Source organism: Pezoporus occidentalis, unplaced genomic scaffold (assembly GCF_034315485.1).
Source record: "Pezoporus occidentalis ecotype Australia unplaced genomic scaffold, CSIRO_AGI_Poc_V1 ctg19, whole genome shotgun sequence".
Classification (NCBI taxonomy): domain Eukaryota; kingdom Metazoa; phylum Chordata; class Aves; order Psittaciformes; family Psittacidae; genus Pezoporus; species Pezoporus occidentalis.
The window spans coordinates 10,177,666-10,193,477 of NW_026913748.1; the positions used below are offsets into that span (position 1 = coordinate 10,177,666).

The following is a 15,812-nucleotide window of genomic DNA, read 5'->3' on the forward strand; positions in this document are numbered from 1 at the left end:
TATCATCCTAGAATAATTAAATAATCTGGTCATTGAAAAGTATTTTTTAAGATTTAAAAAAACAACATTCAAAGGCTGGAAATGACACCTAACCTATTTCTGCTGTGCTGGCAAATGCTTTTTAGTGGTCATTGATGTTTTTTCAGTCTATATTGTGATTAGAATCCTACTGAGAGTTCACAAATAAGTTACAGGGAGATAAACTAGTGTTTGAATTTGCAGCATTTTAATAGTTTTGTAATAAAATGCCAACACATATGTTCTTATCTCAAGTAAATATGTGAGATATGTTGATCTGTAATGGAAGTAAAGTCTTTCTGCGTAGTACTTAAGGTGTTAGTGTTGAGCTATAACGTCTTAGTCTCTGCTTGGGGCCCTTCAAGTTTAATGTCAGCTCTTTCAATAATCAGCAGAGGCTTGAGATTGCTTCCATCATTTTGGAGATGAAGCAGGACTCCAGCTGAGCGTGTTCCTTGTCATCTACAATTCTCCTAACTCTCAAAATCACATCTCCTGCCTTTTTTGATTGTAGATATTTTCTGCAAAAGCCTGGTGTTTGAACAGTATATATGAGGCAGGGCAGAGGACGGATTATTTTTTTTTCCACAGTGAGGCTTATCTCTCTGTAAATCCATGACTTGAATCATTATGGGAATGTGAGAAGGAGGAACACATTTTCTTTTAAAAGGTTTTATGTTTTCTTTTAAGTATTTAGTATTTTTTTCCTGATTTTCTGTGCTGTAAATGTAGTAAGGTTTGTCTGTGGGGTATACACTACCTCATAATAGTATCTTCTGGATGAGGTTTTTATTAGATCACAACTTAAATAAGCAAATACTAAACTCCTAATTTCTACTAGATTAGTACTGTGAAGTTCAGAGTGCTTTCAAGCTGAAGTTGTATTATGACCAACATGTATTAGAAGAATAAAATTGGAAATTAAAATAGTAACATTTATTCATAACTTACTGTTCTATGGGAGATGTTCAGTCTCCAAATACAATGAGCTAAGTGTATCAGAATCTAAACATTGCAGGAAGCTACAGAGCTTGATGCTGGGTTGAATATGAACCAGCAACGTGTCCTTGGTAGCAAAGAAAGCCAGCAGCATCCTGGGCTGCATTAGGAAGAGATTTTATCGTCACCTGATGGGACAGTGTAAAGAAATGGAGCCAAACTATCCTCAGTGGTATACAGTGACAGAAAAAGTGGCAATGGGCACAAATTGAGGTACAAGGAATGAATTTAAAACATTTAGTATTTTACCCTGAGAATGATTGAAAACTGGAAGTGGTTGCCCAGAAAGATTGTCAAGTCTTCATCCTTGGAGATACCAAAAACCCAAATGGAGAGAGTCCTGAGCAACCTGGTCTTACTAACCCTGCTTTGACAGGGGAGTACTGGACAATTTCCGAAGGTTCCTTTCAACTGTGCCTAGGTTTCCTGGCATCTAACGGTTTCTTCACCTATTCTATAATTCTGTAAGATTTGGTGTTTTTTTTTTGGTGTTTTGATAGACAAAGGTGACAAATGCAGATGAAGTGCTCTGTTGCTTACAGTACAGGAACTCAGTTGACCTGATTACATTTAAGTTTGAGACTGTTTATAGATATTTAGTTTTATAATGTAATGCTGTGTCTGTGTATAGAGCTGTGCTGGCCGGCCCTTTAAATCTAAACTGTATTAAAAAATAGAATGAGTTGGACCACAGGATGGTTAGTTTCATTCTCTTTTTTTTCAGGTAATGTTATGGTACCTGGAATTCTAAAACTGGAAGACGGTCCAAAGAGAAACAGTAATATTTGCCTTAGTAGAGTTTTATAGAGGCATTTTTTATTTGATGGTGAACATAGTTCAATGTCCTTCTAAGTTCATGCTCATCGCAGTTATGATTGAGCCACAAAAAACATCTTTAAAAGACCTTGGAAGTTCTTAAAGGTACTGTTATTGCAAGATGTAATTCATATGAAAAGATGCTGAGCACTCCAGAATCTATCAGCCAGAATAATCAAGTCATAATATTGCTATGTGATTTTGCTTATACTCTCTAATAGGCTTGTGCACTTTTAAAATAGTTCCAGAGAATTTGCAAGTAGAGTATAATTAGAATTATTTATTAGTGTGCTGCAGTGTGTCATTCTAGTGAGAACATTCCAGCGGCTCTCAGTAGAATTGCACTTGGATAACTAGCTGGTAAAACCCTGTGTTTTTTTTAATAAGCCTTCTGTTACTAAAGCCTATAATTTGGTTTAATTTTTATGGTCAGTTTTTCTAATTAAATGTATCATATTTTCATTTCAGTCTACTTAATATTTTACTAAACGTAGTTTCACCAGAATGAGATGCTTATAGTCTAAGATAAGGGTTCAGACAGAGTTCTAATGCAGATCAAAATGGTAACAAGTAATTATTTTGGTTATGTTTTGTACATAGATAAAGACAGAGATTCATCTGATGTGATTTTTATGATCCAAGTTACTATTAATAATTATATTGTTTATGTAGTTTTTGGGCAATGGCAACTGTTACAGTTTAGTATGGTTAGTATTACTTTCACGTTCTCACTTAGGGGTTTTGTTTTGCTTGGTGCAGAAAGAATACAAGCATTTCAGGGCTAGATTTACTAATTTAGAAGCATTACCATTGGAGTTAAGACAAAAGTCACGGAATATTTTACTTGGTCTGAAATCTAGTAGGAGCTGATCTGACTCAAAATTGACTTGATAGTGTCATATTAAAAGTGCATCTGAAGTGTATCACATTAAAATATCTGAAAAGTATCTATTTTCATTAAAACTTACTGAACTGTAATATACTGAAAACCACTTTTTTCAGTAGTGCATAGGAAATCTTGCAACATTCTTGCTTAGAAACGGCAAGTGTAAAACAGCACGTTCACAGAAAGCTTTTGGGTTTGGGCTACATTTGTTTTTTTTTTCTTGAGGGCAATGTGTAAATGTATTACTGAACCATTTTTTGGACTTTATTTGACTGTGAGAAGTTCTTGCATGTAGACTCTCATGAGAAATTTATAAATTATTTTATTCTCATTCATATAGTGAGGATAATAGGAGGGAAAAATAATCAAAGTTAGCTGTAGAATTGTGGAATTCAGGAATAGAAACAAGCCCCAGGTATATAGCACTACAGAGCATATTGTAGAGGCACTAATGGGGCTTATGACTGTGAGGAAAAAATACCTCAGGATTTAACATCTGAATCTTGAATTGTTACAGATTCTTTGTATGCCCACAGCTGTTGACTGCTGCTGAAAGAAGCAGGAGGGAAAAGAAGACTACAAACACATTCATCAGTAGGTATCTGCATAATGTAAATACCTAGTTACAGCCAGTTTGTTTCATACTTAATTTGTTAGGGGGTTTAATTAGCTCAGGTTCTATATGAAGTTTTAATTAGTGTACAGAAAACTGTAACTGCTCAGAACAGTTGATAAAGTGATGACAGCTCACTGTGTGGGCTGGGAAGAATCTCTTTGTTTCAGAAGAGCTAGATAATGTGAAAAAGATGTACTAAAAGGCAGGAACAGACTGTTAACTGAGTGGATTTGCAAGAGCAGGCAAACTAAAGAGGTGAAAAGACATCCATTTTGGCATGTTGTGCTGGGACAACTTTCTGTGGTAAAATGTTTCAGTGAAGGTAATGATTTTTGAATTTGAAACTTGCATAGGAATTGTCTACTTCTTTACTTGTCTTTTTGTTTTTTCCCTTTTGAGGCCTGTTGGTGTCTCAGAATCAATAGTTGCCTGAAGGGCAGTGAAATAGGAGAGCTTTAGTGGTCCTGCGGCTTGCTTTGCATTACAATATTGCTGCTCCATTTAAAAGTCTCAAGTGTTTTCACTGTAGTGGAATTAGGGGGGAATAGTCTCCAGTTGGTAAACAGTGTTGTGGCTACATTAGCTAATTTAGAAGAAGGTGAGATGTGGCCCCGGAGCACTGGTGGCACATCTTGACACATTTGCAATCGAATGTTCATTTTTTCTGTGAGCATCCTGATAAATGAAGAAGTATGTTGACAGAAATTATCAGGTCAGGAGGAAAATTGAGAGTACTCCCTTGCAATTTATTACTTGTTATGCATCACAACTAGCAAAAACGGATTTTCATCTGAAAGGACCATGGAGCATATAGGAAATTACATAGGTTTAGAAATGGTTGCTGCAACATTAGATAGAAAAAGTATAACCACTGACTTTTCCATACACTTAGTTATGTTGATGCACGGATAGACTCCACAACTCATTAAAGTCGTAAAGTAGGTATGCTTTATTCAGTGCTGAGGCGCATGGGGGATAACTCCTCCAAAAGCGTGCACACCTCAGCGTTGTTTCCCCTTTATATTTATCCTCTAAAGTTATACATATGCATGAGATTGTACAACATGCCTATACATATTCATGTCCTATCCCTGCTTCGTATTATAATGAGCTAAGAAGTACTTTGCGCCTGCGCAGTGCCTCCAGGTGGTCATGGGCAAAGGTCTCAAGATGAAATAAACGAGTCTTCCTTGAGCCTGAACTTTTCACCTCTAGTCTTTACACATGCTCCCTGGAGGCATGGTTGTTGTCCAAAGTGCAGAGCCAATTTCAGCCGTCCTAGGCGCCAAGGGAATCAAGTTGTCCAAAGGCACCAAGGGAATCAAGTCACGGTCCCTACCTCTTAGCAATAGCCACGTTCTTATAGTTTGTTCTAGCATATACGGCTAGTACGATAAGCATGAACGAGTAGTAACATTGTTAAGTAAGCGGTTTTATCTACCCCCTTGTACATTGTAAGTACGAAAAGCATGAGCAAGCAGTAACGCTTAAGCAAGTGGCTTGGCCTAGCCCCCCGTACATCTGTTAACCTTTCATATCAATGTAAGTTTCTTTATTTTTACAAAGTAACCTAAATAACTGATCTCAGTTTTACATGTCTGAATTCTTTCTTAAAGGAAATAATGCTAAATCACATTTCAGTTTGCATGAAAACAGCCAAGCCCCCTGCAGCCCACAGATCATGACCTTAATGTCAGGAGTCATAAACTACTGCCTCACCTTTGCAGGGCAGACAGGAATGGTGTTTTGTGAGCACTTTAGAAGAATGTTATGAAAAGGAGTGACACTGCTCCGCTACTGAACAGGCTTGAGTATGGCTGTGCTGGGCATGTGAATGTTCCAGATTGACCTCAGCAATGTCTTCTGCATCACTGCTCCCACAGCCTTGAATTCAGATTGCCCAGAACCTGCAAGTCAGTGTAGACCCATTGCAGCTTACAAAATGCAGCCTTAGTCAGGGGGCTATGCTTGCCTGCTAAATATGGTTAACATCCAGAGATTTTCTACATTGTCACAAAATTGATGTTCAGATTACACCTGAGATAAAATAGGTTTTGTTTTCTGTCATACCCTTGGCTTGGTTTACAAAAAAAAAAGAAAAGTCATAAACCCTTCCATTTGTTGAAAAATATATGTAGGTCTCTAGTGATCTTAGTTGGGTCAACAGGGATGTTTTCTGTCTGTCTAAATCATACTGAGATTTTTTATGGTCATTTTGTGGGTTGTAAGGCTTTTATAAGCTAAGTGCTATCAAAAGCCTTATGCTGTTCTGTTGAAATCAATTGGTGGTTTTGCTATTGCTTTTCAACAGTAGTAGGATTGATGACTGAAACTGAGCAGCTGTTGAAAGGTTAGTTTTAAAGTAGAATTGTGGTCAGAAAAGCAAAGTGACCCTGTCAAACTGGCATGCTGGGAGCACTACATTTATTTTTTCTCAGTGACTTCCAGACCAAATCTTCTCAGTTTACGAGTCAAACATTTTTTATTGACTTCCAGAATTGCAAAGTCAGCCTCAGTCTGAAAAATCAAAACTGTTACTTCTGCTTCAGTCTGCAGAAGGCTCTTCATTTAGAACTTGGTTGACATGTCACTGATGCATGGCTCAATCCAGCGTGGCTTTCTATGTCTGTCCTAACTCTGGAGGGTGAAAGCTGCCACAATAAAATTTTATTTGTTAGGAGAGTAAACAGATATGATTTGCAGAGATAAGGGGATTTATAGGGGAAGTCAGGGCCATTTTTATATCTTTCTTCTTGTTGCATCTGCACTTTAATCCTTAATTTCTGCCATGATAACAATTTAATGTTTTCAGATTTCTTTAATCTGAGACTAGAGAGTCTAAACTGTCTTCATTGTAAAAGATATTTTCCAGAAGTGCTTAAATTTTATGATAAAAGCAATGATTTCAAGATCAGTTTAAAACTTCAGAAACCACACCTGCCCGAGGTGACTCCTCCCAGGTCGTGCAATTCCTTGTTTACTCTCAAGGGTTCGCCAGGTTACACAGGAATGTGTATTGGAGAACTAATTCAGTTTATTACTGAATAGCTCTTAACATTATATAGTCACAGAAGGGGCTTCAACAGATGCTCACCTGTCATAGCTGTGCCTTAATCTGACCCTGACCTAAGAATCTTGATGTGGCTCCTCAGGCAGCACATACATCATCTGATCTTAATTGCTTATTTGATTAATATACTATAGTTAAGATATATGCTCAGTTGTAAAGTTAAGGCCAAAGCCCTTCCCTTCTATCACAAGTGCAGCAAGGGCAAACAGATTCATTTAGAGTCCAGAGCAGAACATCATCTTTCTAATAAGGAGATTAACTAGAACTGTTGTTTCAGAGTTAAATATGTGAAGTAGCTTCCATTAGCAATGCTATGGGCTGTTTTAGAAGTTCCTCTGGATCTTTATGTCAGTTATCACAAAGAACAGTAGTCATTCCTGTGCCAGAATGTGTGTGTGCACGCTTGCTTTTGATGAAGCGCATATGACAGATGCACAGTTTTAAGACATGCTGATTTCTGCCATGCTTTACACCACACGTACTGTTTTGAGTAATGCTTTGTGGAACTTAAGTGTGTGGTCTGAAACAATACCTATTTTTAAGGACAGCCAAGCATTACTGATTCTTCTGAAGTGTGAGCATATGCTAATTGAACTCCTTGGGTGCTACAAAAAGTTGTCAGATTTTTACCATGGGAGATTTTTTCATGTTTTCTCTAGATTTTTTTTTTTTTTTAATTCCTCAAATTCACCACCTGTGAAAGATCATAAAAGTGTTGGTGTTTGCCTTCATCTCTAGAGTTCTTCCTTTCTTCTGTAGATTGCAGAATTGTTAGTGACTTTGTTAATCTACTGGAGGTGAGATTTTTTTTGTTTTAATGAGAATGTGATATGGGAGGAGCTGCTTGTTGATCTCTTTCTGCTTCCTTGGTTGCTAGTAAACCTTTGAAGGGTAGAGGAAGATTGCTCCTCCTAGAGAAAGGCTGAGCATGTATAGATTAGAGAAATTTTTGTGAGCTGGGTGTTACAAAGAATGGGATAGAGAAAGTAAGGAGCAGGGAGAAGGTTGGAGAGTAAGAAGGTGAAGTGAAGCAGAAAGCTTCTCTGCAGCGGGGCTACAGCAATATTTTTGGAGGTGGTAGAAAGAAAGCTCCCTTGAACATCCAGAGGGTTGTTTCAGCCAGCAGCTGCTGAATGAGACTTGGAAAAGTTCCAGTCTTCAAGATTACCACCCTTGGAGTGGAGGTTGGTTTCAAACCCAAATCTTTCTGTTTAGTGTCTTGCCCTGCAGATGTTTTCTCTTTATGAGGCTTCTTCCCTCCATTCTTTATTTTGGGTCCACTCAAGAGCCAGTGTCAGAAATTCTGAGTGTTTGGTATTTGTTGATGTGCTTGCTTTTTAAAGAAGTTAGCGAGTTGCTCTTACTTTTCAAATTGTGGTAAGGTGTGATTATATTTTCACATGGATCCAGTGTTCCCTTTGTATTGAGTTGTGTAATCTCTTCAGGAACTGGAACTGTGATCTCTTTTCAGTTATGTAAAAAGCCTGTTCGCAAACATATAGTAAAACTAAACCATTTATGCATCCAGATCAATGCATTGAATCCATGATCCACTGTGTTCTACTTTGCTGTTTTGCTGTGTGGGCCTAGCTCAGGTTAGTAGTACAAGCACTGAAGTTCCTTTTCTAGAAATACCCACCTCTTTAAACAAAAACCAAACAACAAACAAACAAAACCAAGAAGCAGTCCAGCAGAAACAACAAAATTCTCTCCCCATCCCCATTTGGGTAAGCAAACAAACAAAACCACTAGAGTGATTTGAAGTACTCAAATAAATGACGTATTAACCTTAGCTCTGCCAAAGGTTATTCTCTTTGGCAAAAGAGCCCCCACATCTTTTAGACAACAGTGAGCTTATGGTTAAGAGGCAGCCTCATAGCAAGATGTTTTTGTGCTTGAGCTTATTGACTCAAACTTTTCCCAGTCTTCAAAGAAAGATAATGTATATTAGTTGTATGTAAGTGAAGATGTTAGACTTGAGGTCTGTAGTACAAAACTTGTGTGTGCCTTGTATGCTGTTTATAGAATTGGAGAAGCCCTAAGGAACTGGTTTAGGTGTCAAAAGATTTTATGCCTTAAATTGTTCTGCAGAAGGCCCTTTTTTTAGCAGCTTATAATGAATTTCAAAACTGCATGTTCATCCTCTTATATGTGCCATTAAACTTAGTATGTTTGTCAGGAAATGCTTATGAATAGGTACAATGATGACAATATGGTCTCATGAGTTTCCTGATGAAATAATTTGGTTACAAATTACAGCAGGGACACTAAATTACTAGAGCTGAAGTATCATCATAGTTTAGGAGTGAAGATAGACATCCTCAACTTTTCTGCAAGGGAGAGAATTAGAACTAAGCAGTTGGTGCCATTTTACTTTTCCGTGAGTATCATATCCCTCTTTCTCATGATACATAGGTAGAGAGCTTGGATTTGTTATTCTGTTGCTGATATACAAATTACGGATAAACACTGTTTAGCTACACTTCTGTCTAACATTTTAATAATAATGTGGTCTTCCTGTACACTAAATAAATGAGTTTTCCTGATTTTTAGTTTACACCTGATTTAGGTCTTGGCTACTTTCCAAACTGAGGTGACTATCGTTCATAAGCTAGAACATGAGACAATGTGTATGAAAGTAACTATATGGAAGTATGTGGGGGGATGAGAATCCAGGTGAGAAGGTTTACTGCATTAGTGAAAAATCATACAGTTATTACAAAAATGAAATAGTTAGGATTTAGGCCTGCTTGCATGTCACCTCATTTCCCCAAAACATCAAGAATATGTAGTTCTGCTGGGCTGCTTTTTAAGTTGTGAAAGATTACCTCTGCGAAACTGTCACTGTTTTATACAGGTGTCTAAATAAACAGGTAAAAGCTGAATTTTGCTGTCTTGAGAAAAGGGTTCTGTGCCCTCTCCATGTATATCTCCTTCATGCATGATCTTTTTCAGTAATTCCTGCCAATACATTCCGTACCATATGAATCAATGTAAATATTTTGTCATATATTACGGCTATTATGTGTACCTGTTGATGTAGCGTTTTCAATGCGTAATCTTCATAAATAAAGTAGACTTAGGTTTAGTCAAGCAAAGCTATTCATATCTTCCAGAAAGGCTTTCTGCCTTGGTTTTGAGATGGCCAGAAATGGAGATACTGAATTCTTATGTGAATTAGCTTTTTCAAGTTAATACATCTACTTTACAGTTTTAAAATACTAATAATTATGCATTCTGACTTCAGCTTCTAGCAGTCAATCCTGATGAGGATTTTGGTGCACCTGCAGTACCATGTCAGTTAAAATTGGGCATGCATTTTGAAGCAGGTTTGCTAATCCTTTATTTACTCCTGCTCCTCTCCTCCTCTTCTGTGTCCTCTACCCCACCCTGCTCCCTGAATTAGAGAAAGTCCTGGAGCTGGGGAGCAGATTCCTTTAGAGTGAGCTTCTACCAGTGTATGTGTTCCAGGAGCAGGAGTGTAGCTAATGTGCTCCAGCTGTGAAGAATCATTTGGGGCCAAGAAAGCAGGCTATGGCTGGTCTGAAATCTCTCTTCCTTTACCTCCTTCCCCTTGCAAGACCCCCTGATGGGTGCTGGGCATGAGGTCCTTGGCACCCTACTTTCTGAGTGGGGCTGTGCTGCCTGTTAATGTAAGCAAAGCCTTTGTTAAAAGTCAGTGTAGTACATAGTAACTTCTGTCTGTGAAAGTGTTTACATAGTGTGTTGTAGCATGATGGTGACGACGATCTCTTGGATGAGCTAAAAAGATCGCAAGCTCTTTTGCTAAAAGTGGTTTGTTTTTTTTTTTTTTTTGGGGGGGTTGTTTTTCAGTTCATGGTTCTTCTGAGAACAATTTTCTATTTCTTCAAAGTTATTTTAAAAGAAGTCTTTAAATTCCTCTTAAAATAACTTTTTAAATATTTTATTTTTATTAAATAAATTATTATTTTATAAGTACTGATCAGAATATCATGGGGTGCTAATTCTAATGTGATATGGAGGTAAAGGATAGTCAGTTTAGATGATAGAACAGTTTGGGTTAGAAGGGACTTTTTTAAAGTCATCTAGTGCAACCATGCTGCCATGAGCAGGGACATCTTCAACTAGATTAGGTTGCTAAGAGCTCCATCCAACCTGGGCTTGAACACTTATAGGGATGGGGCATCCACAAAATCTCTGGGCAACCTGTTCCAGTGTCTCACTATATTCTCATAGTGAAGAATTTCTTTCTAATAGCTAATCTAAACCTCCCTTCTGTCAGTTTGAAGCCATTGCAGCTTGACTTGTCACTATGCCATTATTTCTCTAATTTCTTGTAGGCCCCTTCTAGGCACTTGAAGGCTGCTGTAATGTCTCCCGAGAGCCTTCTCTTCTCCAGGTTGAACAACCCCAGCTCTCTCAGCCTGCCTTCATAGGAGAGGTGCTTCAGCCCCATGATCATCTTCATGGCTCTCCTCTGAATTCACTCCAATGGGCCCACGTTCCTTCCTGTGCTGGGGGTCCCAGAGCTGAATGCAGTGCTACAGGTGGAGGTCTTACGAGAGCAGAGGAGCAGGATCACTTCCTTCAAAAACCTTCTGGTCACACTCCTTTTGAAGCCGCCCAGCATGCAGTTGGCTTTCTGGGTTGTGAGCACACACTGCTGGCTCATGTCCAACTTTTCATCTACTTGTATAAATCAAGTTGTATATAAATCTAGCTTTGTAAACCACAATGAAACCAGAACTACTTTGTTACTTCTTTCTGTAGGTCAACATAGCCTTCTTTTGACAGGGATATAGTGGCAATTATTTAAGTCTTAATTTATTGACCTCATCACCTTGTTTAGGATTGAAATTCAGCAGAGGAAGGTGGATTTTTATTTTTTTTTTTTAGTGCAGGTGTTATGCTCACAACCAGGCTACTCTTTCAGAATATAGGTAGACTTTTAGGTTTCTTTCAATCATGGAAAATACAATTTATGCCCTGAATATATTAGATTTGGATCAGGGAGGCCAGAGAAATCATCTGCAAATATATTTCAAATATTCACTGGGGGTTATCTAAGTATACTAATTCTGAGGGTGTTTATTTCTTGTAGATGTTGTTTAACATATTCCTTAGTTACTAATGGACTGGAAAGTACTTCATCATCTTGTGATACTAGCCTGTCATCCTGCTTCACTCCAAGCATACAAGAAAAATGTACTGAACCTTTTGCCTTTTCTACTTCATTAAAAACATTCTGATCTTCACAAAGGACTTTGTCTACTGCTATGAATTCTTCTAGTTTTCCTCATTTAGTTCAGATTTGCCAGCCAAGTTATAGCAGCATACAATTAGCTATTAAGAGGTCTTAACTTAAAATCTTTGTCTCCTCCTCAAGCTCCCAGTTAGCCTAAGACAATAAATTTACAGTGAGATTTTAAAGGCATTTAAGTTGCTACAGATTCGGGGTTTTATATATGCATATGTTTTTTTTTCTTTGCTTAAACTTCTTGCAGTCTTCTGTTGCTTTATTAGATAAAACTGACAGTATATTATTATGAGGGGAGAAACCACAGTCTGAAAAAACTGTTGAGACACTGACATAAACAACTTTGGTAAGAATTTATTGTATTTACCTAGAGCATAATTAAATAAAATTTGAGCTTGGTGTCACTGGAAATAGAACAACAGTCCATACTACTAGTGTTTGGGTTTGGTTGCTCAGGAGGTTTTTTTGTTGCTGTACTGAATAGGAATTGAGCAGGCTACCTTGTTTGCCAATGTTGCGCTTAGATGTACATCTTGTGTTCAGGTTACAGCTACTTAGATGTACACTTGATGTTAAATTGATATTTCTCTTAGGTGTACACTTTAAAGTCTTGGGAGATTCTTGTTGACAACAGAACTCAAAATACTCATTCACCAAAGCTCCAATTTAGAGTAAAAATGTCATGTTACTGATAAGTATTTTGAAAAATGGCTAGCAAGCACACTATCGTTTTTTAAAATCTTTAGAGAAAAGTGGTTTCATTTCAGTCTGTGTAGTTCCTGGTTCTGAAGAAATGCTACAAACTGTAAGCCCATCCTATTTACAGCTGGCCTTTCTTCAGTTAACAAAATTGCCTATGCCTCCGTTTAAATACAACTTGGCCACCTCCACTGTATTGTTCTTTCGTGAAGAGTATTCTTGACTTCACTGGCATTCAGTAATGTTGAGGTATGTTGCTAATTATTGCAAGCATGAATGCTTGCTTATAATTGCAATTTATCATGAATGCTTAAGATTTGTTAATGATTTTTTTTTAAGTTTTTTAAACTGTTTTTTAGTTGTTTGGGTTTTGTTTTTTTTTGCCTCAGGTCTTGAGGGTTTTATTGTTTCTAAAGCTGCTGAATAACCTGCTGGTTTGAAAATAGCAGTTAATGCATACCACCTACTGGTAATAATTACATCAAAGCTTTTTGTTCCTATTGGTGTTTTAATACTGTAGAGCTTTATGAATTCTTTCAGGTGGAGAGCTCAGTTTTCCTTCAGTGCATCAAAGTTAAGAGGAGATTTCTACCAGAAAGACTGACTTTCTTATATACCAATCAGGTGAATATATTGCATCTAACCCCCAAGAAATTCCAAGGCACAATAGAGGCATTTTCTGGCAATCCAGTACCTACATAACTCACGTCTTAACATTACATAGGCAGTGAAGAGCCTGAAACAGTTTTGTCAATGCCGCAGCAGTACAAAGGAGATGGAACAGGTAACTGCTCTTAACTAAATAGTGGCAATTTGCATGTGTGGTAGGCTATGGGCTTTTTATAAGCTGGGCTTTCTTACAGCTTAGCTCAGGGCTGTGCTAGATCTGGTTTGGTTTGTTCAAGCTTATTCCTGGAGCAGTTACTTAAAACTTGCTTCCCTCAAGTTGTGCTCCATACTGTAGCTCTGCATTTCTCCTGGAATTGATTCCAGTTTGGTGAGTGGCTCTGGAGTTTTGTGTCTGGAGCTGATTGCTTGTAAGTTTGTGGGTCATAATTTCAGGCTTGGAAGCTTTTTTTTTTTTTTTTTTTAATTGTGGCAGAGAATTGAATTTTACACATATACACCCCACACATCCCCCCATGTTTCTGGGTAGAGAATGTCCTGAGATGGAAGTAGCAGCAAATAGAAATATTGTAAGTTCTGTTAATAAAGAGTAACTGTGTGTTTTAAACTGTAGACACTGAAACAAAATTCCTTGACTGTTTATTTGTAACATTGCTCTTGGACTTTCATTGGAATAAAGTAGATTTCCCAAAGACTAATGAAAGATATGGTTTGGAGAAATTTTACTCCAGGGTGTAGTTGCTGCTGGTAGTTTGGTTAAGACTGTTACAGGTTTGGCTTCTTCTGTTTTATAAAGTCCTCTTAATGCTATCCCTGAAGACCCTGGATCCTCAAGTACCTCCAGCTCATCAGAGCATGAAGTGCTTGCTCTTAGCATTAGTCAGTGGAATGCTGTGACAATGTTCTTGTTATTTCAACATAAGGTCCTCGGAAGACCCAGGTCAAATGTTGTGTGGCATTGATGGGACCTGTCTGAATCAGAGGCTGTAGATGATGAGGAGCACAGACGGATGTGATCACTCCTAAGCGTGTCTGTTCTTAGCAACATTTGCTAATGTCTGCTGTTACAGCTGAATATAGTTTCAGTGCAAGTGGAACTGCTATATGATGAGGCAGGTGGAGGTAATGGGTATCCAATTGATAGGTCTTTTCTGTACCAACCTAAATGCCACTTTATATACTGAAATAAGTTAGACTTAAAACCAGTTATGTTAAATACTTCTAGAGGAGAAGAAAGCAAGAAAGAAAATATTTGGGTAGGGCTTTATTCATCATTAAACTCTCAAATAATCCTATTACATGTTTTGGACTTGCTGCTAACTGCTGGATTCTTGATACTGCTAATTGAATTCAGGGCATAGGTTTTCAAAGAGCTTTAATTCTCATTATATTGTCTGTATTTGAAGTTGTATGGGAGAGTCACTGAAATGTGCAAAGCAGAAACGCATGTAAAAAAAAGGGAATTTTGAGTGACTAGACAGATTCAGAAAACAATTATGAAGAGGAAAGTTGCATTTGTACTCTGTAACTTCTTATCAGGACTGACTTTGAAAGTGACATTTCTACTGCCTGGCTGTGAAAGCAGCTTCTTTTTTCCCACGTGTGCTGATTAGAAAAAGAAGGGGTAGGATTTGCAGAGCAACCTCTGTGATGTTTAAGCACATGTCTCCAATTAGTGTAAATACTTTAATGTAGTGTAAAAAAAGATGAGAAACTCTGCATGTTAATATTGGGTTATGTGTTCCTTTGGAGAGGGATTTTTGGAGGGGTGGAACTGTACGAGTGATGGAAATACTTAGTATCTGAAGCTGTGTAAAATGTTGAGAGGTAGCTCCTGTCTAAAAGCCAAATGCTACTATAAGGATGAGTGACAGGAAACAAGAGACTGCCTACTAGCCGCCTAATCACTGCGTGCTGTGGAGTTGCTGCCTGTGATTTACAGCATAGCTTGAGTACACCTAGACTCCATATTGATGAGCTTTTACCCAGAAGGTCACAAGTGGGAAAGGCCTGGAGGAACTGCTACTGTTTGATCTCCTGTAGAGAGATATAGGGCTCAGCTGTGAGGAGACTTGCAGAACTGAGCCATGTTGTTGTCAGTCACTTCTAAAAAGACCTTTGGAATATCAGCCATCTGAGCTTGTCTCTGTTCAGAGAAAAGGTGGTTTTCTTCTGTTTTATCTAAATTAAAGGTAGAGCAAATAGTATGAGATACTTTTCTTCTTTATGATACTTTGTGAATATTGGGGAGGAATGTGGGGTTTACTTTGTGCAGAAATTTCTAATTATCTTGGGAACTATAAGTTTATTTTGAGTCAGTTAAAATAACTGTAGTACAATAATCCTTTTTTAAGTGAAAGCACAGTTGAGACCGAAGGTGGGGTGTAAGTTGTGGCTTTTTTAGTTACGTTGAGGGGCTTTTTGCATTTCAGTGGCGGTATTCATTAGAACAAATGTCTTCCAGAGAGTACCTGTCCTCTGTGCTACTCAAAATAAAGTTGGATAAGCCTCTGTGCCTGTCTTGCTTCCAGAGCTGGCCATACAGTGTGTGGGCACAGGGAAGGAAATTGGGGTGGAGGGTCGGGAACTGATGTGCTAAGCACAGTACACGCTTCCTGTGAGCTAGTGTCCCAAGCGTGCACAGGACTGATCCTATCCATGTTATTTACCAAGCATGCTCCTGAATGATTGTGCCACAAAAGTCATGCCAGAATTGCGTTTCCTCTTTCCTTCTTCCTTCTGTTCCAGCTGCAATTTGATGGATGGAAGAAAATGAAACACAACACTAAGTGATTTATTTAGGGTCACAGGCAACAAAAATATTTAAGCAGATTTATTATTA

The 15,812-nt window shown here is 38.0% G+C and overlaps 1 long non-coding RNA gene across 3 annotated transcripts in view; it reads left to right on the plus strand.

The window, feature by feature from the left end:
- LOC134162646 (uncharacterized) overlaps positions 1–15,812 on the plus strand; it is a 48,538-nt gene that overhangs the window by 4,985 nt on the left and 27,741 nt on the right. For all 3 annotated transcript variants that reach the window (XR_009964389.1, XR_009964390.1, XR_009964388.1), the window contains exon 2: positions 3,237–3,317. This is a non-coding gene — a long non-coding RNA (uncharacterized LOC134162646). The remainder of the gene's footprint in view (positions 1–3,236; positions 3,318–15,812) is intronic.